Source organism: Podarcis vaucheri (genome assembly GCF_965113315.1).
Source record: "Podarcis vaucheri genome assembly, chromosome: 5".
Lineage (NCBI taxonomy): Eukaryota > Metazoa > Chordata > Lepidosauria > Squamata > Lacertidae > Podarcis > Podarcis vaucheri.
Genome location: NC_138763.1, coordinates 34,010,120 through 34,036,593, shown reverse-complemented (window position 1 = coordinate 34,036,593; position 26,474 = coordinate 34,010,120). Strand labels below are relative to the sequence as shown.

The window sequence follows — 26,474 nt, the reverse complement described above, 5'->3', positions numbered from 1 at the left end:
CTAAATAGTAGTTTTCCCCAGGGAAAAGCAGTGAGTCAAGAGGAAGTATGCATGAGCCCTTAACCACTTCTTGACAGGTGACTGGGCAACAACCAATGAAGCTGAATACTGAAGATTCAAGAAAGACAAAAACTTCATACAATGCAGTTAACCTGGAATTCTGGGAGCAGCTTGTTCACTGGGGTGGAAGGACCTGCAAGAAACAATGGCCTCCAGACCTCAGCAGTGCTGCCACTTACTGAGACTTACTGGTGAATCAGCGGCTACCAGAGCAACCATGCATCCCTACCTTGCTCCCACCGAGATAATTTGCTCCCTTAAGATATAGTGATGCCCTAAGATGTAGCAATATTCGCCAGCTTGGATGGCTTTGAAAGAGTTTCAGTTTAGACATACTCATGGGGGATGAGGGTATCAGTGGCTACTAGCCCTGGTGGCTATACAGTGGTACCTCGGGTTAAGAACTTAATTTGTTCCGGAGGTCTGTTCTTAACCTGAAACTGTTCTTAACCTGAGGTAGCTAATGGGGCCTCCCGCTGCCGCCGGAGCACGATTTCTGTTCTCATCCTGAAGCAAAGTTCTTAAGCCGAGGTACTATTTCTGGGCTAGCGGAGTCTGTAACCTGAAGCGTCTGTAATCCGAGGTACCACTGTATTTTACCTCCAATGTTGGAATTCTACATGAGGGGAGAGAGCTCTTGCTCAGGTTCTGGTTTGTGTGCTTCTCATAGGTGGGCTATTGCTTCTTTTAGCTGTTATTATTTTATCTGTAATCAAAACTTGAGTCCCTGTCAGGGCAGATGGTGGGGTGTACAAGCAAGCAAGCCAGCCAGCCAGCCGGCCAACCAACCAATTTGTTATTCACCTCTTCTTCACTGGAGGCTTTTTTAGCGGAGGTTGGCTAGCCACTAGTCAAGGTGGTACTTTATATTCCTGCACTGCAGGGGGTTGGACTAGATGACCCCCGGGGTCCCTTCCGCCTCTACGATTCTACCACGGCTCCGCTTCGTCAGCGCAAAGGCTGCGGGGCAGCCAAGCACGTCTTGGGGGAAAAAACCCATCTCTTAAGGGCGACGACGCGCCCTTACTCCAGGAACCTTCGCTTAGGGACCTTGTGTGCCCGAGCGGAGCAGTCACTGCGCAACACCCTCCCACTCCCGCCTTCCCGCCAGCCTGAGGATTCTCTCGCTCCCAGGATGAAAAGGAGGGAGAAAGAGAGAGCCGGACGGGAGAGCGTTCTCACAGCGCAGGCGCGCGCCGTCCTCGCCGTTCCGCCGGGCTGGCGGCAGGTGGCGCTGCCGGGGAAGCCTTCCCGGGCGGCCAATGGATGAAAGGAGGGAGGCGGAGCTCCGGCGCGGAGGGAGAGCGAGCGAGAGAGAAAGCGAGCCAGTGAGCCGGAGCCACGGTCGGCTCAAGTTGGTTCGCGCGCCGCGACGGCGGCGGCAGCAGAGAGCGAGGAAGGGGCGAAGGAGCGGCTGGGCTGAGAGAGAGAGAGAGCGGCGGTTGCGCTGGCTGGGCAGGTAGGAGCTGGAGCCGCCGCTGCTGCTCTCCATCCCCACCCCTTGGAGCCCTTTTCGCTCCTTGCAGAGAAAGAAGAGGGGGGGGGGGTCTTATCTGTCAGTCAGTCAGTCACCCCCCCTCCCAATTTCTCCTCCCGAGGGTCCCTTCTGCGCCGGTCTTCCCCTTCTGCGCCCTCCCCACGGCAGCCCGGAGGCGGGACAGCGCTTCTCCCAGCGCCCCCCCTCGCCCACCCCACACTCGTCCACGCGCACCGTCGTCGCTCCGGCTCCGGTGTGGCGGCGGCAGCGCCTCCTCTCCTCCTCCTCTCGCTCCGAGTTCTCGCTGGCTGCTCAGGCTGCTGCTTCCAAACTGATTTACAACCCCCCCCCCCAACAAAAAAAAATTCTCTCCCCATCGCTTTCTAGGCAGGGACTCCCGTCCCACCCCTGTTGCCACTTCTCAGGATCCATTCCTCTCCAAATCTCTCCTCCTCCGTTACCCTTTAGGAGCCTTTCCTACAGGTTGTGGGGCGGGGGCTACGGCGGCGTTTCTCTGTCGCCTAGCCCCACCAGTTGAAGCCCTTTGCCTGCCCCATGCTGCCCTAACCTTTCCTTAACGCTGCGGGGCGAGATTCCCATGCCTGTCCAAAGTCTCTGCTTCCCCCCCCCTCCTCTCTCCGCTTCCTCCTCCTCCTCTCCAGTTTTAAACTCTCCCGCAGCCTCCCCGTGGATACTTTAGGTCCTCTTTTTCTCCAACGTGCCCTTTAAAGATGCTCGCTACGAATTGGCTCTGGAGGGTGCTGTCGTTTTCAGTTCATTGTTCGCTTTCCACTAGTGGGGCGGTTGTGTTTGGTTTCTTGGCACGGCATCAGTTTGCAGAAGGTGGACTTCTAACCCGGGGGACTAGTATTTGGCAAGCCTCCTTCGCATCCTTTTTATCTTTCTCACACACACCTTCCGTAGCTCAGCTGAGCTCTGACAGCGATTTTGTCCCCTTTTTAAAAACCATCCCGAACGATTTTCTTTCTACACCTGGGTTTTGCTCCCTGTTCTCCTCAGCCAGCAGTGTAGTTAGTGAGCAGTTCTTAGGACCACCTGCTGCACATCTTTTGCTGTGTATAAAAAGAAGGAAGCGACTTCATGTAGAGAGCTGGGTGAGGGTTGCTATTGCCCATACCCTTTTGTCAGTTTGATATATAATACGATAATTCAAACAAGTGTATTGTGGTAACTTTGTGATTTAATGTCTCTTTCCCTTCCCCGGGGAAACAGCAAATGCAGAACTCAGTTTTCCCTCTTCCTTTATAAACAACAAATACATCTGAGCCTAACATAATTTTCCTTTGCCGAGGGTGCTGTACCCATCAATTAAAGCTTCCACTATTTCATATTTTAATTGTCCCAAGAGTCACTTATGCCATGGCACAGCACTAAAACTGCTAGCACATCTGCAAAGCTAAGCACGCTCTGGTATGGTTTCAAATTGGATGGGGGGGGGGTTGGACTAGATGACCCTCAGGGTCCCAACTCTACAATTCTTTAATTCCATGAGTGCATGAAGTTGACCTGCAAAAGCTTCTGCAAGTGTTAATTTAAGTTCTTCCATAGTTCATTTGAAGTGGTGCCTCGCAAGACGAAAAGAATTCGTTCCGCGAGTCTTTTCGTCTTGCGAAGCACGGTCCGTCGCAACTGCGCCTCTTCAAACGGCTTTAAAAAAAAAGCAAGCCCATAGGGAAATTCGTCTAGCGAAGCAACGCAAAAACGCAAAACCCTTTCGTCTAGCGGGTTTTTCGTCTTGCGAGGCATTCGTCTTGCGGGGCACCACTGTATGCAGTACAGCTGTCTTGATCTCTTTTAGGAAAAACCTACACGGAGATTGCATGTGCTTTTATCTAACCAGACACCTACTTTAGTTTAAAACTTTGCTTCACCTTTGAAAATACATATTTGTCTTCTGTGGAAGAAATCAATGGACTAAGTGGATGTAGTAATGAAGGACTTAAAAAAAATATGAATTAGATATTCATAAAGAATATTGTGTTGATAGTATGAGTAGAATACAGTATTTAAACTGTGCCAAGTGGTGCTTCTGAGAGCCATTCTACACATGGACTATGGAGGTAGAATTCTAGAATGTACCACTTCAGACTACAGGGGTGTGTGTGCGCATGCTATTTTGAGTATGCACCATATAACAAGGTCCTTGAATATAGAATGCTTGCAACCAAGGATTAAGGAGAAATTAGATTCAGTTTGCATTTAAAGGCGAAACTACCAAATTGCTCTTTCCGAAAAGTATATGAACCAAAACACAGTAATCCTTTGAAATGGATACTTCTCCAAATTTTGCAATGCTGTTAATTCTCCAGCTAAGCAGTTGTACAAAAGTGCACCTACTTGGATAAAGTGTGTATAAAAAGGCATATAATTGCGAAAATAAGATACAAAGTGCCATTATATTGGGAGGTGGAATGCTTTGTCAAAATCTGTACACTTCATGACAGTGAGTTTAGGAGAATGTTACACTAAAATGCTGATAAATTTTCTTGAGGATTTTTTTAAATCTGCAAATTGGTGCAGAAATGTGTAGAACTGAATTTAAGATTGGAAAAATGAAATAACCGAGAAAGCTGAAATTGGGAGATCTGTCTCTAGCTATTACATTGGGGAGAGGGGTAAACTTTCCCCATTATATGTTGGATTCCTATGTTCAAAGAGTTCTTAATTTGGGTTGCATTCAACAGTACAGCAGAACAAAGTACTAGACTGGACTGTCCTGCTTGAAAGTTCACTGTACAGTAATACCTCCGCGAATGTCCGCCTCGTCTAGCATCCATTCCGGCGAACGTCCATGGCAAACCCGGAAGTACCGGAACGGGTTACTTCCGTGTTTGCCACTTGCACATGCGCAGAAGCACAAACCGCACCATGCACACATACTCAGTGCTTTGCCCTGAGTCCTTTTCGGCTAGTGGCCAGGGCCCCAGAACAGATCCCGGTCGCAAAACAAGGTATGACTGTAGTTACAAATCTAAGAGGGTAGGAAACAGTCTAGGTTTGAATTTTCTGCCTGATGTGCTAATTTTGTTTGTGTGGAACTTGTTTTTTTTATGTGGGGGCGTATTAACCATCTTGATTAGCTTTTTATGCTCTTGTTCACTTAGGCATTTGGCTGTAAGTTGATGCCGTACGTTATGATGATACCCTAGCACAGGGGTCTGCAACCTTTAAGACAAAAAGAGCCACTTGGACCCGTTTTCGCAGGGGAAAAAAAACTGGGAGCCGCAAAACCATTGCGACATTTAAAACAAATATATCTCCGGAGCCGCGATCTGACAGCGGGCGGGAAGGTGACGTCGGGACGGTGCGTGACTAACGCACGCACGCCCCCACGCGACGTCACAGCCAGTACAGCGCCCGCCACAGTGGGGAGTGTCGGGGCGCACAATGCGCCTCCTCCCCTCGCTAGTATCCGCCTTGGAGCCGCGGCAAAGGTGTAAAAGAGCCACATGCGGCTCCGGAGCCGCAGGTTGCAGACCCCTGCCCTAGCATGTTCTGATGGTTATCTTTTAGCAGGGTGGGATAGTATTTGTCTTTCTTAGGTTATTGCAGGTCGAACATCTTTAGTCAGTGCCTTTATATCTTTTTGATGTTGGCGGCATCTGTCTGTCTTGGGAGACAGTGGTGGAGTGCACCTTGAGGAGTAAAGTCAAATTATTGGAGCGTTATAGTGCCTGTCGTGGCTGTGGAGAGACATGTTTTATTTCAGGTGAGGCAGATGAAGGTGTCCAGTTTTGCTGCTACAGCTGCACCATGGCGTTTCTTTCCTCTATGATCTTTCTTTTTGATGTATACAAAATATTTTATGTATCCTCTAATATAAGGCACCTTGAGATATTTTATATAGTAAGTGATGAACAATTGCAATTAATACTACTACTTCTAAAAATAATATCACCTAATTTCCCATCATTCTGCTGCATGTGTTGACACAGGCTCAAAAGCAGCTGTAACACTGATGTCCTGTTTTGACATTTATGAAAGGAGGATTAGAGCAGACAGAATTTGTAGTGGGAGGATGCGAGTAGGATGTCAAGTAAAATCTTGTTAAATTTAATCTTTCAAGCAGGTGGCTGAAACTACTAGCACAGAGCATCAGATCACATGCATATCTTTTATCTAAATGGTTAAACGTGGTCTTTTAATTGTATTGGGTATATTGTGATACTAATTTTGATTGTTTAATGCAGATCATTATACTGGGATGATTCTTTGAGAATTACTAGGCTAACTGGGTTGTCTAAGTGGATTTTTTTCCTGCTATGCTGGAAAAAATAATTGCACTGGAGCAAGAGCAAGCAAGATACTTCAACTGCAGTCATAAGCATAGTTAATAGGGTGTCCCCTTGAACTCCATGTTTGTACCTCTGTGTAAACATAGGATGGGATTGCAGGGTGCTTGTTAGAATAGCTGTTTAACTTTAGTGTTTTTCTATTCTGCACAGTCTGGAAAAAATTATCTAAGATATTTTTTGCCTCTCATTATATGTTCTAAATCTAAGTGTGTGTTAGTGTCAACTGTTGCACCATAAAATCATTTTGTTCTAAAACATACTATTTTTTACAGATTTTATATCTATTCTCTGTGTGATTAAAATTCTTTTTAAAAAAATGATTTAGTTTAAAGTTGCTTAATACACTTAAGTGTAAATGTGGTACCACAATGTGGGGACTAACCTTGGGGAAGCATTCTGTAAGTTGGGGGTCACCACTGAAAAAGCCGCCTCTCTTAAGAGGTGATCTTACTATCCTTGCATGTGGCATATAGCAGCCTTTCTCAACCTTGGGTCCCCAAATGTTTTTGGCCTACAACTCCCATCATCCCTGACCACTGGTCCTGTGAGCTAGGGATCATGGGAGTTGTAGGCCAAAAACATCTGGGGACCCAAGGTTGAGAACCACTGGCATATAGAGCCAAACAGAAACATCTCTTATATCTAAACTTATACTGTATCGGATCCTTCCAGTACTCAGAGTGGTTCAAACTGCCTATATTCATTAATTACAACTCAGCTAAGGAAAAATGCCATTCCCATGAGATTTGATAGATCTATGTATCCCTTTAGATCTTCGCTCATTGTAGTTGGATGCACTCTTGTAGCTGATTTCTCATACTCTTATTTCAGATGAGATCCTCCAAATCTAATTACTTGTAGCAGAAGTTGGGGGAAGCTAGTAAGTAAGGCAAGCATGTATGAAGAGTCTAGCTCTGCAATCCTGAGGGTAGGAAGATTTAATTTCTTGTCAATAGCAAGTGACCTCACTATACTATTCATTTGGCAAATTTTATGCAAATCTACATTGTCTGTTGTGATTTTTTTAGTGTGCACTGGCTGAAATCAGAAAAAAATCAGTGTTTATTTTTTATGATAGTTTTGTATGGTGCTGGGTTCTACACTTAAGTTTACATGGATGAGTGCCAAAGCACCAGCAAATGAGGACTAGGCAATAATTTCAGCTTCTGGACAGCTTTCAAACATATCTATGTGTTACAGTTGTCTAGCAGGATCTGCAGTAGTCATGGTTGCCGGAACAAGTTTCAGCTAAAAGGCACTGTGTGCTTTAATCATCTTAAAGTTAGAGTTTAGCCCAGGGTTTCCCAGATTTCTGAGACATTGAGTCCCTGATGAGCTTATAAAGTCACTGTTGGCTCCAACTCCAGTTCTTAGGAATGTAAATGAAATAAAGTAAAGAAATAGCAATGCATAACCAACATTTATTAATCTGAATTGATGGAAAAAAGGAAGCAAAAAAGAGGATGAATATTAATAATGGGCTTTAACAAACGTCGGAGAATTGGGCTGCAGGTTTGTGAGGTGCACTCTGCACATGCTCATGCCTTTTATATTTGAGATCATAGGTATTATTATTTTTTGCGTTGTAGCTCGTTAACTTCTTTTTCCCTTGGGCTGTTTCTGACCCCTTTTTGCTCCCTGCACAGTCTCAGTGACCTTGGGAGGTAATAGTGATCACTTTAGGAGGGACAGCTTCCAGCCTAAATATTACTGAAGTGTGTAGTGTAGTCTGTTTCATCAGGAAGGGAAGGGAGCAATGTAACTCCCACCATTAGTCCATTCATCACCTTGACTAGAAAGGTAAACTAGATGGTGGCAAGTATATGAGTCTAGCAGGCTAAACAAAGCAGGGGTTTCATAATATGCTCCTTTAGGAAGGCAGAAATTGCCAATTCTTAAATGGAGGCATTGACTAAATCAACTTCCTTACCATAGTGACATCATCTAGAAAAAGCAAGAGCCAAACACAGATGTCGTTGGCTGTACATGGTAAGAAAAAGATTTCAGCTTATATAGTTAAAATCAGGAAGGTCCTGGAATCTCTGGCGTAGAATCTGTAGTCAGAGTTATTCAGAGTAAGGTTACCGTGAGAAATTTATTTGAAGTGCTGACCTTGAATTTTTCCAGTGGGTCATCATTACCCACTTCAAGGTTGTTGTTTTCACAGTGTGTGTGTGTTTACAGTGGTAGCTCGGGTTGCATACGCTTCAGGATTAAGAACTTTCTTAAGCTCAGGTTAAGAACTTTGCTTCAGGATGAGAACAGAAATCATGCTCCGGTGGCGTGGCGGCAGCTGGAGGCCCCATTAGCTAAAGTGGTGCTTCAGGTTAAGAACAGTTTCAGGTTAAGAACGGACCTCCGGAACGAATTAAGTACTTAACCCGAGGTATCACTGTACAGACACATACAGAGATGCACATATATATGAAATAAATAAGTCATAGGTTATTTTTTTTCATGGTTCTGTCCAGTATGTTAAAGGCCATTTAATCCATATGGGAAAGCGTCAATTGACTGTACTATGTGTATGGGTTGGTGATAGCATTATGGTTTATTCTGCCATGGAGTTGGTTCAGTTTATTCCATGTTCAGTTTATTCCATGAATTTATTCCAAGTTACCTGTTGCTGTTATTCAGGTAGTCAGTCCTAGTAATCAATTGCCCACCCAGTTCTTGGAACATAGTCCTCAAGTACCAAAGAGTTTAATGTACACTGATCCGTTGAGGAATGCATGCCAGAGGATTATATCGGCTGCCTAAATGAGATCTGTACTTCAGATAGTACTAGAGTTGCAGTAGAATAGGAGGTGCAATATATTTATAGTCCCTATTCAAGTTACTTCTTGAAACTCATTAGGCTTTGGAACAGTCTTAATAGACCCACCACATCTACATTGGAACGAACTGTGACAGTGTCAGCAGTCACCCGTTAATTTCCTGTACATAACAGTAGTTACTACTTTCCCTCGCCCACAGAGCATCACCCACTCGTTCAGTTCAAAATACTGTACCAAATCTAGTTATGAGTTGATTGGTTGATATCTTAGCAGAACCTCATTCTGGTATTGAGTGTAAAGCCAGGCCATCTGTTTCATGGCATACTTGATGATGAAGTCTGAATTCTTGTGCGTCACCAAAATGATACTGCCACTGATCCCAGCCTGATGCTGAACAGTGAACCCAGCACATTCCCAGACCTCTTGGCTGGCTCAGCATTTTCATCTGGGAACAAGTCCTAGATGACCAAACTGTAACTACTGAGTTGGCTTTATAAGGTACCTACCACAAAGTTAGCAGGCACCTAACTCTGTGTGCAGGATTCAGGAAGAGCTGATAGGTTTTAATGTTCTATTCATTCTTTCTCCCAGATGACAGCCCTCACTTTTCAATGTCACATTCCCTTATTGTTGAGAACTTACTGTATTTTTCGCTCTATAACACGCACCCGACCATAACACGCACATAGTTTGTAGAGGAGGAAAATCCGTAGGCATGCCACCAGTAGGCATTCCCTCCATAACACGCACAGACATTTCCCCTTGCTTTCTAGGAGGAAAAAAGTGAGTGTTATGGTGCAAAAAATACGGTAGTTTTCATGGGCCTCTCCATCCCGTTATGAGACATTTATATGTAAAATTTATACTCTGCCCTATCTCATCCCAAAAGTGCCCAGTGTGACTGACAAATATAAGATGAAATGAAACCATATCCCATATGCAATAATTAATATGACAGTTACAAAAATACAGTGGCTAACTGTACCTGCCCCTTTCCAAGTTCCTTTCCAAATAAAAATGTATTCAATTTTTTATTTGAACAGAGCTAGGGTAGAGAATTGTCTGGCCTCTCCTGGGAATTCCAGAGACACCAGAGAAAGCCTTTGTGTTCACATCCCCCTAGACATCCATGGTATTAATGTAAGAAGGGCCTTTGCTTTCATTGGTGGACATATGGAGAAGCCATGTCTTCATGCACTTGGGTTCCAGGGAATTTAGGGATTTGTAGTATCAGCGTCTTGAAGATACGGGCAATTTTCAGTCAAACTGAAAGATAAAAATGGAAGAGATAAAAAGGAAAGGAGTCATATGCTCAATTTCAATAACCACCTCTTTATTGCACTAAAAACATCCCCTCTTAACAGAGAAATGTCTATATTTACTGGCCAAACTCATTACTATAACAAAGGTTCAAAACCATCTTAGGGAACGTAACAAGGAATAGTAAATCAGTAACTAATATTTTCCTCTCATAGGTTGATGCAATAAGACAGCATCTTTTGACATTATCTTTTGGGCAGTGACCCAGCAGTGAGCTGCCCTCCCTCCACCTCCCAGTAAATAAATAATCATCCCTAATGAAGTACTTAGAAGTCATTGTGGGAAGATATCCAACCAGTAATAAGGCTTTGGTTCACTATAGAGTTGCATGGTACTCAGCATGAGGTTCGGTTGTAAAACTGTTGCTGTTGAGCTAGTATACCTGCTTTATTTGGGAAATGCCGTACTTTTCCATGTATAAGACTAGGTTTTTTTCTTTAAAACTTATGTTTAAAAGACAGGAGTGCCTGGTGTGCTCTGGTCCATGGGGTCACGAAGAGTCGGACACGACTAAACAACAAATGTTAAAAATTGGGGGTCGTCTTATACACAGATAGTGTATCCCCCCATTTTCTTAATTCGGAGTCCCCCCCAAAAATGGGGCATGTTATATATGGGGGCATGTTATACATGAAAAAATACGGTATATGAATTTTGAAGTTGAAAACATATTGATAATTCAAATCAACCCACACTGTTAATAATCCAGTGAATTTGTATTTGATGCAGTTGAGAGAGGCAGTTGAGAAAGTCTGATCAGTTGATATGAAGGCAGATGTAAATGAATAGTAGATATTGGTCTTGTTAATTTATGCTTGTCTAGAAAATTAAACAATGCAGGATTTTGTTATAATCTTTCGATAACTTAGATCACTCACCCATAGTGCTGTGCTTTGTGTCTTTCTGGTTGACATTTTCGTCTGCCACCTGTGGAGACTGTTGACCTTTGGTCTCTGTTAATGATTGTATAATAATGACAAACTAGTCAAATACGGCATCACTTTCAAGTTTTTAGGGCTGCCACTGACTCGCTTCTTCCTCTCCCCACCCCGCCCACATCATCAACCGCTATTTTTGTAGTTGAGTTATGTTTTTTGTCTTCGTAAAATGCTTGCCTCAACTTGAATTTCTGTTTAGTCGTTCAGATAGTTTCCATGCAGCTTTCAGGTTTAGGATAACTTTTTACAAAGAAAAATGTAAACAGAACATTTATGTTTCAAGTGGAAGAGTTTAAAGGGTCCTTGTGTGTAGAAATGTTTAGCTACAGTGATTATTCCCAAGGAATTCGCTACATAGGGAGTAGCTTCAGTCCATTTTCCAAATGCTTCTTTCTGTACTGTCACAGTCTTATCCTTGCATCTTAGAGGAGCAGATCAAAAAGTTTTTAATTTAGGCATAGTTAATTGTTTATTTTAGACTGCCTCAGTGGGAGAGAGGAGGAGCGGGGCTCGTTCAGCATGCGGTATATCTTGCTCCTGAACTGCTTCCACTCCAACTGCCATTTGAACTTGAAGAATTGGTTCCTGAGTTTGCTTTTTCTCTATTGACTCCCTGTCTCTTTTCTCTTTTTGAACTGTCTCTTAGATTATAGTCCTGTGGGTAGAGACTGTCTTACTTTAATTGATTGTATTTAAGCTGCTCTGGAAGGGGTTTTGGCTGAAGGGCAACGTACAAATGCTATAAATAAACAGTTGCTTCCCAAGGAAACTTCATTTAGAAGTATCAAGAAAAGTTACTATTTGAATACTGTATATCAGTGGCTAGAGAAATCTCTACAGGACAACAATTTACCACTGGCAAATTTATCACACGGAGAGAACAGTTCTTCTGAATAAGGAGTTAGTCCACAAAAGTCAATTTTTTTGGTGACATGTATGTGCTTTAAGCATGCTTTTGTTTTTAAAACACCTAATGTAAGCATTAGCTTTCATATTTATAGCAAATATTTTTAAACATGAAAGGGCCCAAGTGCAGTACAGTCATACATTGGCAGTTGAACAGAATCTGTTCCAGATGTCCGTTCGACTTCCAAAATGTTTGAAAACCAAAGCGTGGCTTCTGATTGGCTGCAGGAATTGGAAGCTGCCAATTGGAAGCTATGAAAGCCCCGTCGGACGTTCGGCTTCCAAAAATAGTTTGAAAACCGGAACAGTCACTTCCGGTTTTGCTACGTTTGGGGGCCAAAACATTCGAGAACTAAGCTGTTTGAAAACCAGGTTACGACTATATACTGAAGTGGGGTTATGGGTGGAAAGTCCTCTGATTATTACAGCAAGTTATCACCATGTAATACGCATAGCATGTTACAGTGTCTTGTAAGTATTTATAGAATCTCTTCTAGCCATTTATTTAGCATGACCAAGAACTATAGTTTGCACTAAGTAACTTTTTCATAAAAAGATTTCCAAAGATTACTGAAAACCTTGTAACTTGATTATAGTGATTTACTTGGGTTTTCTTCTTCTTCTTCTTTGGTGAACACTCGTAGCTGAGTAAGATTGTCTTCCATAAACACGGTTTTAACACTGAGTCCGTAAGTGACTGTGGAGGCCAATTCTGGATCCACACGTCCTTCCACAATGGGGACATTGGTTTCTGGGTGGGAGTTGATCAACGTGTGGATTTGCTAAGCGTGCCTTCTTCCTAGCACGTTTCTCCCTTGGGTTCTGAGTTTGAGTATCTTCAAAGCCCATGACACCTTTGGTAAAGGCTGTTCTCCAACTGGAGCGCTCACAGGCCAGTGTTTCCCACTTGTTGGTGTTCATACTACATTTTTTAAAATTTGCCTTTAAATCTCTTTTGTTGACCACAAACTCGTATTGGCCTGAATATAAACCTCACTTTCCCCCCAAATTCTGACTGTGAAAAATTAAAGTGCAGCTTATATTCGCGACCTTACGGTATGCAGCCAGGAACATGGGGCAAACAGCACCAGGAGTGCGGTGAAGCAGTGCCTGCCACGTGCGTACTCCCCCGTCCTTTCCCCCAAGGCTGGGAAGGGAGAGAGTGAGGAAGGGAAAAGGCCGCTGGCAGCGCTGCGCGGCTCCCCCCTCCCAAGTATGCAGCTAGGAGCAGCAAGGAATGGAGTGGCTTATATTCAATTATTTTTTCTCCCCGCCCTCCAATTTTAAAGGTGCAGCTTATATTCGTGTGCGGCTTATATTTGGGCCAATACGGTATTAAATTGTAATATGGAAATATGTCCATGCAGCGGTATCTTCTCCATACATAGGTCCTAAGATTGTCATCCTGACTTAAATCTCAAAGCATGGAAAGTCTGACTTGCTGATTTAATTGAAGAGACCTCCTGCAATAGCTATACAAGTGCATTTCTTCTTTGTTGCTGTAACCTAAAAATGTACAGAATCATTTGAAGCTTTTAAAAGGATACTTGTTTGGACAGGTTATTAATGGGCTTTGCATAAAAGTAGCACTCCCAGTGCAGTTGTTAAGTTGTGCCAGTGAACAGACACTGTCAGATATTACTCTGTATCCTCAGTGATACTTAATTTTCCTCCCCTCACAGATAAAAGTAAAAGAGAAGGTTTATTTATTTTCAAATGCAATGGAGAATTGGCAAGCTAGATTTTTTTTTATAAAAAGCATGTCTTCTACATGCAAATTTCCTAAGAAATATGCAGCTTAATCTTAACATGAGTATGATGAACATAAAAAAGGACATTTTAACCGGACACATGGTGTGGACTCACTTTGACTGACTAAAGTGTTAGCCCTTAGTTCACTGCTATTTCTGTGGAATGAGGAATTTCATATCAGCAAGCATAATCTTTGAGAATAACTTGTACTGTTTCGTTTTACGAGATGCCTGTTTGTCTTGTATGGATTTTGCCTTGGACCTTCTCAAGAACCATAGAAGAGAGTAAGCGGTAGCGACTTAAGCTGCTTCTGTTCAGGCTTATGGGTATCATTTGAAGCAGGAAATTGCACCTGTCCAATTTAGTGACAGAATATTCGCCACCCTTGGGCGAGATATGGATGGATCGGAAGATAAAAACACATTATGTGCTCTCACTGGGAAATGAAGTTGCTTATAAAAGGAATTTTAAAGTAAAGGGTTTTTGATGTAGCAGCAAGCACAATACTGCATGGGTGATGCAGTTTGTGCTACCTCTAATTTTACAAGACTTACAAATTAACACCCCAAAGTTACTAGCCATGTATGATACCTGTATGTAGCGAGTGAATAGTTTTACCACAGGGTTGCTGCATCGACTTCTTGGTAGGGTCTGGCCATGTTTTCCACTTTCTGCAATTTGTCAGACTACATGAATCAATGTTGAAAAGATGACCAGCTTTCCATGGTAATTCCTCTCTGTGTGTGATGATAACACACACATGCACACACACACACACACACATGTGCACACACACACTCTTACTTTTTTGCATTCCATTGCTTTTAATTTGAATTCTAACCCACATATAAACATTCTAAACAAATAAATTATCTATTTGTTCTGAGAAAATGTTCATATATGTGTGTGTGTGAGAGAGAGAGCGCACGCTGAAAAGAAGCAGTTTTGAGTTTTTTTGAACAGTGTCAGAGACATGCAAAGAGAAACACGTTAAAGGATTTCTATTCTTCCTATTACAATGCATGTTGAAACTGTGAATTTGTAAATGACGGTTTGTTATAGTGATATTGTAAATCACCAGGGGTGTCTCCCTTTCAACAGACTCTGAATTTTCCATGATGTGGGCAAAGAGACCAAGGAACAAAACAACCACCCTTCTTTGTTTCTAGTTCTGTGTCACAACTTTCCTGGGGGATAAGACTGATAGCCAGTCTATTATTATTACTTGTTTCATTATCCAGTTTAAAAGTATGGAGTTACAGTTGAGGACTGTGGTTTGGTTTTGGTTCTGTATTTTGTTCAATGCTTTCCAAGCCCCAAGTTGGGTGAAAGATTCCTGAATTGCAGGGAGTTGGACAAGATGATCCTCTTAGTCCCTTCCAACTCTACGATACGATGAGTTCTAATAAGAGATGCTAAGTGGGACATACTCTAGCACATTCTAATAATTATTTGCAGTATTTCAGAATTGACTTGCACCAGCACTTTTCATTGACTACATAACTATCATAGAAGTTTGTTCATGTGTAGTCTTCCAGTAGGACTACAGTAAGTAAATATATTTAAAATTTATGTAGTAATAAATCAGAACAAATAAACAGCAACGCTTTGATTTGAACCACTTACTTCGCCAAACCTTTGTTAGGCTTTGAAAAAATAGGCCATCATAAAACATCAGTATATAAAATTTTAAAATATGTACAAATAAACAGCCATGTAAGAATGAGGATTTTCATTGGAGTTTCTTCCCGCTAAATAGTGCCATTCACCACTCTGAGAGACTCAGTTGATAAAAGCTCAGCCACCCTTGCAGTTACTTTGGCATTGAGTTTGCTTTGGCAGATGTTAAAAGAATATAAATTCTGTATTAAGATCAGCAAGCGTTGATCGATTCCTAACTCTACAAGTACGAACTGAAACAAAGGACAGTGATCAGCCCTTCCCTCTCGGGGCAGGAAACTGCGAACTCCCCTTTTTCCTCTGGAAAGTACTCATGGGGAGGGGGAAAGGAGGAACCGGCCAGGTGACAAGACACTCAGGTTACCACCACAACTCCTCCCTCAACCCCTCCTTTTTGTGATGTATCAATGATGTAGTCATGCTGTAGTTGTGATGTAGTCTTAGGGGTGTAGCATGAGGGATTAGTAGCTAATAAAAGTGGGGGTCTCCTTTTGTTCAGGGCTTCCATCTTGCTTCATCTTGCAGTGGGTGGGAGTCCTGTCGCGACAGTCTTCAATAATGACCAAGCCTGTTGGTTGCTGTTTTGCTCCAATTGTCCTGGTTGGTGTCTTTACTTTTTGTCGGATTTCTCCGTTAACAGTAGAAAAATTGGGTTAGATGTTGTGGCCACGACAGCATGTAGGCTCAGCCCCAAGATTGAGATTGTAAGATGAAGATGTTCCACTGAGGTGCTACAGATATTGACTTACGCAATATTTAGAATCTTGGGATAAAGAAACAATGGTTTCTTTCTCCATTATTTTTTTTAAAGAAAATGAAGTCTGGCTTGTAATCCAGGTGTGACCAATACCTTAAACAAAACACACAGGCACAGAGCAGAAGTAAACAGAAATGGGGTATTCTGTTATCATTGCAAAGCCAGGAGTTAAACCAGTTAAGTAGTAATTGCTGCTTTATCTCAGAATCCTAGGTGTGCAGCCAGATATTGAAGCCCCTCCTTTCAGGTTCCATTTTGGAAGTGAGTGTACAAGCTGACCTCATGGATGCAACACCCTACTTTTTTCTTTGTTTTCCCTCACCCCAGTATTCCCTGCTTTGTGTAATATTTTGCCTGCTGAAGAATTCTGGAGAACATAAAAGCTTACCATGTTTTTGTGTCTTTTTGTTTGTTTTGTGTCTTCACTGCTTGACTGTGGACTTTTGGGGTTATTTTCTTATGGACCAGCATAGCTAACTTAGTTTATACTTATACAGTGGTACCTCAGGTTACATACGCTTCAGGTTACATATGCTTCAGGTTACAGACTCCGCTAACCCAGAAATAGTGCTTCAGGTTAAGAACTTTGCTTCAGGATGAGAACAGAAATTGTGCTCCGGTGGCGCGGTGGCAGCAGGAGGCCCCATTAGCCAGTGGCGTAGCGTGGGGGGTGCAGGGGGGGGCGGCCGCACCGGGCGCAACATCTGGGGGTTAGGGTTAGGGGGCGCAAATCCACGGGTTAGGGGGGGCAAATTACTTGCCTTGCCCCGGGTGCTGACAACCCACGCTACACCACTGCCATTAGCTAAAGCGGTGCTTCAGGTTAAAAACAGCTTCAGGTTAAGTACGGACCTCCGGAACGAATTAAGTACTTAACCCGAGGTACCACTGTACTAGCATAAAACATATACACACTTTCTCACACATTAAGACCAAACTCAGAAACGCTGATAGCTGTTTGACTGATATTTCCCTTCCAATTATGCAGTATTTTACTATTCCCATTAAACTGTGGCAAAGCAATTGATTGGTAGCAAAATATCTCATGCAGTAGCTGGAGGAATGGATATAATGGGAATGTCATCCCTTGCTATACAGATTGGTCTAGGAAATGCTTTCAGGAGTTTCCTTGACAACTGATTTCTAGTGCAAGAACAATTTTGTATTATTACCTTTAATAAAAGCTGTAGCTTTTATCAACCTGTGCATGCCTTTTTTTGTAGTTGCTGGTACAGTGTCCATAGAATAGCACAATAGAAAGCCAAGATTGAAACTGGTAGCAGGAGGAAATAATGTAATGACAGGACAGATTTCCCAGAAATGCAGATTATGTGATCAAGTCATCTAGGCTTGCCACACATCCCTTCTTCATTGTGCATGGAACATGTATTTTAAAAAGAGTGTGTTTGTGTGTGGTTTATTTGTTTTTAAAGCCTGTATAAACTCCTTTAGCTCATCATTTTCTCTGCCTCTATAATTTCCTGTGCTCCTAAATAGTACCTTGCTATCTAATTGCATATGTTAAGTTATTCCCAAAGGCCATTAATTAGCTGATGGCCTACGTTGGAGAGTGCCTTTTGGCCCCTTGGCATTTATGCTGTGAAGTGCCACATGAGACTATTTAATCCTCAGTGCAGTTGAATATCTATATGAAACTGTTGGGAGTGTGGAGTACGGTGCCATACATATGCTGACAACACTCAACAATATTTCTCTGGAACATATAAAATAGCAGAGATTGTGTGGATCCTAGATTGGTTCCTGAATGCAGTGGTGTGCTGGCTGAGGAAAAATAAACTGACCTTGAATCATGACAAGACAGAGGTGCCGTGGATGAGAAATTGGCTAATTACCTGCAGTCTGGAGATGCTTCTGGATCTAGCTTTGCCACCGGAGGCCAATATGGCCTTGGTGGCTAGCAGCACCTCTTGTTACCTTAAGGCGATATGATGGCTATTGCTGTTCTGCTCAGTCATATCTCCTGGCCGTCAGTGTATCTCTGTGGAACTAACTTGCCTAGAGTGAGGAGAGAGTAGATAGAATAGCATTAAGTTGCTGAACATTCAGCTTGTACTACAGTGGTACCTTGGGTTACATACGCTTCAGGTTACATACGCTTCAGGTTACACACTCCGCTAACCCAGAAATAGTGCTTCAGGTTAAGAACTTTGCTTCAGGATGAGAACAGAAATCGTGCTCCGGCGGTGCGGCGGCAGCAGGAGGCCCCATTAGCTAAAGTGGTGCTTCAGGTTAAGAACAGTTTCAGGTTAAGAACAGACCTCCGGAACGAATTAAGTACTTAACCTGAGGTACCACTGTGGGTTAGGTGGTCCAACCTTTGCACATCTTGTCACCACAGGGATACTGAAGAACAATCTTGCCTTGAGGAAAGGAGAAACAATACTTCGAGAACTTGACTGAAGAGCAGTCATAATGCAATGAACACAGAGACCTGAATGCAGGCAACTGAGAGCAAATATCTAAGGGAGGTCTTAATGCCAGTTTGGAAAAAAATAGTTCTTTTTGCTTTGTCCTACTTACTAACGCTCAAACTCAGGACGAAAGGGAGAAACGTGCTAAGAGGAAGGCACATTTGGCAAACCCTCATCATGGTCAACTCCTGCCTGGAAACCTAGGTCCCCACTGTGGAAGGACGTGCGGATCAAGAATTGGCCTCCACAGTCACTTACGGACTCACTGTTAAGACCGTGTTCATGGAAGACAATCTTACTCAGCTATGAGTGATCACCAGAGAACTACTATTAACACTCACCTGTTGTGACATAACCAGGGATGAGAGAATTCCCACTATTCCATTCCTTATTGTAGTTGTTATTCTGTATTATGAATCTGACTTGTCGTTTCCTTTCTGTTCTGCTATTCTGTGTTGTATCACACTCGTTATAGATTGTTAGGGTTGTTTTTTTTAAAAAAAATATATATATATCATGTAAATTGTTTTGAGATTCCTGGTTTGAAAAGAGGCATACAAATACTACAAATAATAAGGTGTTCCTGTTAGTATATAAAGCCCTCAGCAGCTCCAGGCCAGTTTACCTTTTCATATTCATGCCCATTTAACCAGTTTGATCTGCAGAACTTACACTTCTGCAAGTGCCAGATAGTGTTCATTCCACATCTGCCAGTAATTAATATTTTAGTCTGGCAGGACATATTCTCTGGAACACCCTGCCTATTATAATCAGGCTGGCATCCTCACTATACTTGTTTAATGTCTGCTAAAACTACCCAGACATAGGGTTTTATTAGGTATACTTGTTTTTAAAATTTTGTTTTTAATTGGTACTTTCCCATAAACATTTTACAATATTTTATGTAAACAACTTTCATTTTGTTCCCTTTATTGGCATGCCTGTTCAAAACAGTGCTCAACATGTTGTGTGTGTGTAAAATTCTGTCTAGGTTGTGCTTTTAAGATGTGTGTGATAAGACAGAAAAAGCAAGAGATTAAGAATAACATGACACCACAAATTCGTAATATTCTTCGAGCTACCCTGGAGTGGAACTGCAGGGAAGCCAAAGCATGTTAACACTATGAAATAAAGGATCTCAGTCTCTTTGCCTGAGAACGTGCAAGGAATTTAACTCCAGTAGATATTGAACGCAGCATATAATCCTTCTTAGTTCATAAGAACATGATTACGTAGCAACTGTCTTGATGGGTCAGTCCAAAGGTCTGGCTAGTCCACCGTCCTTTTCCCCACAGTGGCTGACTATATGCCTATGAGATTCCCACAAGTGGAACGTATACACAATGACTTTAGTGTGTGATTTTCAGGGCAAAACTGTCCCCAAGTACTTTGCATCAGAATCATAACAAACACTATGTCCTAAGCCATTAGAATATTTTCAGTTTCTCCAAGAGCTTTTAGAAGTTTGTGAAATATTTTTGATTTAATAAAAACATTTTCCCCATAACAGGAGATAGTGGGAATTTTTTAAAAAAGTGGTCTTTTACAAGGAGTGCAGAGAAAGAATATTTTCTTTAAAATAAAGTTCCATGTTTTTTAATGACGCAGCTGTTATTCTTATCTTTGGGCCTTGTGCAGGTCAAGAACTTGTTGTTATTCAAAGAAATGCTCAGCACTTTGCTTTTAAACAGAGGAAAGCAAGGCATAATCTCTGTTCCAAATCTCTCCAACACTTCCCCTGAACACTTTGCTGCTCACTTCCAGCACTGCAATTTGTAATTGAAAAACAAGTGAAACACATGATTAAAGAGTTAATACAAACAAATTATCAATTGTCTTTTTCTTATGTTTGCATTCTATCTTTCCCCAATACTTGGGACTCTATGATTTTGCCATAAGTGATATATAAATAAATAAATAAATAAATAAATAAATAAATAAATGTATTTGCACTAACTCTGTATGACAAGAGTGGTTAACATTTTTTGGCCTGAGAGTCAAATTCACCCTTGGCCAACTTTCTGGGACGACATACCAGTGGTGAGTGTGGCCATCTCACAAAGTTTACACTACTGTCCTACCTTTTTTTCTTTTAGTTAGTTTGTCTTGCCATTAAATCATACAAGTAGCATGAAAGTTACAGCTGGGCACTAGGAGTGTCTAAAACAGCTAAACCTGTGTTTAAATGAAACCTAGACTCAAGCTGGGAGCATTGCAGTCAAAGAACAGTGCTACTCTTGGCTCTCTCCTTATTTTCATAGGGGCAGGATAATTCTTAGTTGTACAACGAAACAATAGTATAATGGCCAAGTGACTTATCTAGTGAAGTTGAAGGGAGATAGCAGGAGAACTGACGGCTTTTTAAAATAATAAACAATGAAACTTGGGGCCTTGGATTCAAACCACCCATCTTTTGCATTTGCACAGCATGTGTGTCATCAGTTTCTACCCATTCCATTCTTCCTCCTTTGCCATGTATGCACAGTGATCCCCCCCCTCCCCCTGAGTTCAGAAACAGCTTTTCAGGCAACATGAGAGGCTGCCTCAGGAAGGGTCAGTGATAATTATACTGATGTAGAGGGAATGCTGGTCTTGGAGCTGGTGTGCAAGAACATTGAAGATTCAGAATATCAGATGTGGGGATGTAGGGTAAAAGGCCATGTTGAGCATAATTCCATGATCATAGGCATGACTAACAAGTATATTCGGTGGCTGACAAAGGAAATTGGGAGGGCTTGGAGAGGGGACGATTAGAAGCTCTGTATTTGCAAGAATCCAATTACTAAATAATCCTTTCAAGCTATTACATAATCCTCACTGCCTTTTCATTTAAAAAATGGCTGCTAAAAAAAAATTGCAATTTTTATGTTCTTCTACCGCTCTCTCTCTCTCTCTATATATATATGGATTTGTTTTGGTTTGAATAATTAGGAATCCCCCCCATTAGTGTAAAATATTGTGTAATAGTGAGAGGCGCATAACTGATGGCATTCCTGAGAATTATTTCCCCAACTAAATAGCTACAATTATGTTGTACTCTAATAATCTGTGAAGTTGTTCTATGTAAACTTCAGTAGTAATCTATAGATTTGCTTTTTTAATGTTGAAGGTAAAATATTCAGATGTGATTACTGATTAAGACTCATCCTCTTGAAGAATATAATAGCTGTTTCGCACATAATGCTAAACCAGGTTATTTATTAGCAAGAATGAGTATGCATACAGCCACTCAGTTGGAAAATCATGGCTGCTTTGTTCTTTTTGCTGCTCCTGGTGCTGCCATGCTACCTAGAACTAATGGCATGGTTTGGTTGAGTGTTAGGGTTTGTGTTTGTCTTGCTCCTAACAAGCCACAAGCTGTAACCAAAGTCTGATGTTTGTTTACTGCATGCAATTTGTTTGGGGAAGAAAAGCATTGAGACTGGTTTAGCAAATGTTGAACCTTAATAAAACTTGGTGTAGGTGTGTAGCAGTGACCATTGTAGTCCTTAAACAGGTGAAGTTCAATGTGTGGAGATGGGGTTTCGAATTTATTCTTGTAATCAATTACTTGAAACACTTTGCTTAGACGTATGTAAGGCTGGAAGAGGTTGATTCTTAATAAAAAAATTCCAGTTGTCTAAAGCGCGGGCAGCCAACAGGCATCCCACAGTCTACATCCGGCTCCTGTGGCAATTTGTCAGTCCCTGGCAATGCTAGCAAAGTTGAATCAAAGCAGTTAAAAAATTGCCCATAGTTTAAGCCTTGAGGATCATAAGCAAGTTTTCAAGATGTAAGAGAAAGGGAATCCATAGTTACATTTTGCATCTTGCTGGTGCATAAATGTGAAGAGTATTTTGGGAATCACTATCTGGTGTATGGCTGCAGTGATACGGGGTTAGCCATTCTGGTTTAATCTTTTCAAATTTAATTTCCCCCTCCTTGGCCCCTTCTCTTAGTTCTGTGCTGAAGCAGTCCTTAAAATGTTTTGCCCAAGCTCAAATTAGCTATCTGTCACACTGACAAGGTGTTGAATTCAAAGGACTTACTGCAGCTTGCTTCTTGTAACTGAGCAGAAGCCTTTGGAAGCAATAGAAATTTACTGCACAGTCTAATAATGAGATTTACTCAGGGTGGGAAGCTACTCATTTGTGCAAAACATTCTGGATCATTAATGTACGGAGACAAGGGCTGCTTTTAGTTGTCATGACAGATTATGAAGTACAGTCCTGTGATTGTCAGAGATTTCATTTACAGAAGGCCATGACTGGGCTAGTGATATCTTGTCGTAACTTACAAAACAAAACCGTAAATAGAGCAAGGTGTGTGTGTGTGGGGGGGGAGAGTATGCTCTCAGAATAACACAACAGAACTTAGTGGTGAGCCTAGGGTATGTGGTCCTTCCTGCTATCTTTCCATACAATGTTATACACATGAATATCTGAATAAGGCTACAGATTGCACCCCTTGATGTATTTGGAATGCAAACACTTGGCTCTTCTGAGCAATATCTTAATATTTTGCTGGAAATATTCTTCAGATGTTAGAAAGATTTTCTACAGTAATTAGGGAAAATCATAAGAAAACTTGATCCTAATACTCTGTGTGCTTGTTAACTCCAGCTTTGTGTCACAGAGAAACCTAGACTTTCTGGGTTGCACATCAGAATGTTACCTGCACCCCTCAAAAATTGATCCTGAGGCTTGGGGGACCCTTCATAACAGATTTGGGGCTATGACAGCAGAGGAAGGGGAAGTCCCATTGCACAAGTGGAGCTCTGTTCATGAAGCATTGAATGCAATGAACATTTATTTTTTAAAAAATCAATAACTAAAGACATAAGATTATTGGAAGATTAGTCGAAACATTAAAGATGTGCAGTCGGTTGATTTTTCTTGAGTTCATTAATCAACACTCTTCAGTGACTAGTTCAAAGATGCAAAGTGAATCAAAGTCTCAATAGGATATTAGTTTCTTAATCAGGAATATTGATTTAGAAAAAGATCTGCTAAATCACTTAATTAGGTAATCAAAAATTTCAGAGTGCATGAATTCACTTTGCAGATTGAATAGGAAGGAAAATCAGTGGCAGGTGGTAACTTTGTTAAAGGTTCAAGTTCTGGGTTAGCAGCATTCAGGAAAGGGATCAGCAGATAAGCAGAAGACATGAGAATAGTCAAATTTAGAGTGAAGATAATGCAGATTAGCCACCCAGTAGAACTTGGAAAGACTAACAATATTATTCATTTTGAGTACAAAGAACAGGAACAATGTTTTCTTGTGGGTGTCAAGCGCAGTGTCTGCTCAGTGTCACTCTTTCCATTGCTGAGGCACACACAGAAGTGTTCACCACAGCAGCGAACAGATCTTTGCAGGAAGGATTTGGAAATTCCTCCTTTTGTTCAGCCACCCAAGGGACTCTTCTTTCCCCCTGTCTGCTCCTGCTAGAGCTACAGGACAGACAGAACTTTTAGGTAGAATGGGAAAGGCAAACTGCCAAGCAGAACTGAGCTGAGCTCATGGCACATACTCATACTTTCACCTGTATTATTCTGTTTTATGTCTAAGCAAAGAGTTAAGGGCCAGTCACTCAATATTTATTTTTCATAGCTGTTCATAATAGGTGAACAGAAGCCTAGAGGCCATTAAGAAACAGTCAAATTGTGCTTCAGTCAAAAATTTGCATGCTATTTACAGGAACTTACTGCTATTTACACCAGTGGAAAAAGGTAACTCGGTAAAAGAAGTGTGATAACATTCCCCCAAAGATATAGTGCATGTCTTTCCTGATTTTTATGTGAAACTTTAAAAAGTGGGGAACAAGATCCTAGGTTCCCCCTCCCCCCCCGCCCCACAAAACAGCTATATTTTAAATTTAACTTCTGGAGTTGCTGATAGTTTGAAAGGCCCAATAACCTTTGAAGAACTCACAAATAATGATTCCTTATGCTCTAACTAAATCACTGAGAGCCTCTAATGGGACACTTCTTGAGGTTCCTCACACCCCTGAGGTTTGGTTGGCAATGGAGACTTTTCCCCCCAATGCTGCTGTAACCTTCTTGGGGCATATCTATGTGAGAAGGAGCAACTGCTGTCTCAGTAGATTGGTCTGTTGGAAAGCTGGAGGAAAGCTGTTCTTTTGCCTTTCCTGTAACTTTACTACGGACGCGGGTGGCGCTGTGGGCTAAAGCCTCAGCGCCTAGGGCTTGCCGATCGAAAGGTCGGCGGTTCGAATCCCCGCGGCGGGGTGCGCTCCCGCTGCTCGGTCCCAGCGCCTGCCAACCTAGCAGTTCGAAAGCACCCCTGGGGGCAAGTAGATAAATAGGTACCGCTTACCAGCGGGAAGGTAAACGGCGTTCCGTGTGCGGCTCTGGCTCACCAGAGCAGCGTTGTCACGCTGGCCACGTGACCCGGAAGTGTCTTCGGACAGCGCTGGCCCCCGGCCAATAGATGTGAGATGGGCGCACAAACCCCAGAGTCTGTCAAGACTGGCCCGTTCGGGCAGGGGTACCTTTACCTTTACCTTTAACTTTACTACATTGAGTTACCGTATTTTTCCATCTATTTTTAGGGGGGAAACCTAGTCTTATACATGGAAAAATATGGTATATTGTATATCTTGTTCAATGTTTGTATCATTTACTTTCTTTTTTTCATTTACTGTTTCTCTCTCTCTCTCTTTCTCATATTGTGTCAGTTTGCATCGTTTTGATCTCTCACACCAGATAAGTACAGTAATTTCATGGAGGCAGACTTTGAAGAGTGCTATTGATTATTATGGAGACAAGCCATTTTAATCAATTCATTTAAGCTGTCACAGTGATTCAGTGTAATAATGTGTTTACTCTGGGCGAGACAGGAGGCTGCTGCTCTAAAGTAGCAGAACGATGGGCTGCTTCTGACTCCCCCATGGAAGTGACCAAATACTCTTTTGTATGGTGGCTGAAGCAAAAACTGCTAAACCTGCAGCTTGACCAAATTCTCTACACAAGTTTACGCTGCACAATCTAGAAGGGCACCATTATGGAGTCCCTTGATGCGATTAAGTCAAATCACATGGTCATACTGCATTGCTGAGAATAATTTTTTGGTAACCTCTACATACAGTGGTCTATTGTATGAGATCCAGGTTGTAAACTCAAGACTGCTTCATGTTTTTATTATATGCGTCCATTAATTTAAACAGTCTGGTAGCTTGCTGTAGAAAGAACACTGCAGTGAGATACCAATGACTCACAAGTGATGGTGATGTGGTTTCTTTTGCTAGGCGGTTTCTGGCTGACAACAGTATTCATAGAAAGAAAAGGGAGTGCCAGAAAGATTAGAACTCATAGCGGTAGTGTTCATTGTCTCTCAGGGGCTTCACATGCAGCATTTCTCCTCCTGCTCCATAAAGGGAACCTGAAGCATCTAGTGTACTTCTTAAAGAGTCCTGTGTGATGCTGTCACTTTGTAGAACAGTTCAGGTTGGGTAGATAAGTCTCCTCACGTTTATTGATGGAAAAATGCAGCCCATGCATAGTTCTGAGGCAATGGGTTGCTTTTATTTTTTAAAAAAAGAAATAGGAAAAGAGAGTGTGTGGCCCAGTTATTATTATTGTTTCTTAAATTTCTATACCGCCTTTCATCCGAAGATCACAGGGCGGTGTACGGTATAAACACACCAAAATACGTAACATAGTAACAAACAAAACAGTACACCCCAGTTTAAAAGGCCATAGATTGTTTCATTAGCCAAGGCCTGGGAGAAGGAATTTTTTTTTTTGTCTGGCACCTAAAAATATGTAACAGAGATGCTAGGCAAACCTCCCCGGGGAGAGCATTGCATAAGTGGGGAGCCTAGCTACAGCCTAGCTCCCCACTCTTCCCTTGTTGTCTAAATGTTTATCTGTAATTTCAGCTTTGTTGATATAGCCTCATGCCATACATCTTAATATTTTAGCTGTATTTCCTTTCTAGCAGTTAGATACTTCTAAAAGGTAAAGGTAAAGAGACCCCTGACCATTAGGTCCAGTCGTGACGGACTCTGGGGTTGCACGCTCATCTCGCTTTATTGGCCGAGGAAGCCGGCGTGCAGCTT

At 42.1% G+C, this 26,474-nt stretch overlaps 1 protein-coding gene and 1 long non-coding RNA gene across 2 annotated transcripts in view; one reads left to right on the top strand and one right to left on the bottom strand.

Moving 5' to 3' along the window:
* Positions 1 to 1,324: 1,324 nt before the first annotated feature.
* The window catches only part of PXYLP1 (2-phosphoxylose phosphatase 1), a 69,460-nt gene continuing 44,310 nt past the window's right edge, over positions 1,325 to 26,474 (top strand). Inside the window, exon 1 of the mRNA XM_082221847.1 lies at positions 1,325 to 1,519. The gene's annotated coding sequence lies outside the window, so the exon portion shown is untranslated. The remainder of the gene's footprint in view (positions 1,520 to 26,474) is intronic.
* LOC309532567 lies at positions 9,649 to 10,885 on the bottom strand. Its single transcript, XR_014219937.1, has 2 exons — positions 10,829 to 10,885; positions 9,649 to 9,896 (listed from the first exon to the last, which is right to left on the bottom strand). It is a non-coding gene; the product is annotated as an uncharacterized lncRNA (long non-coding RNA).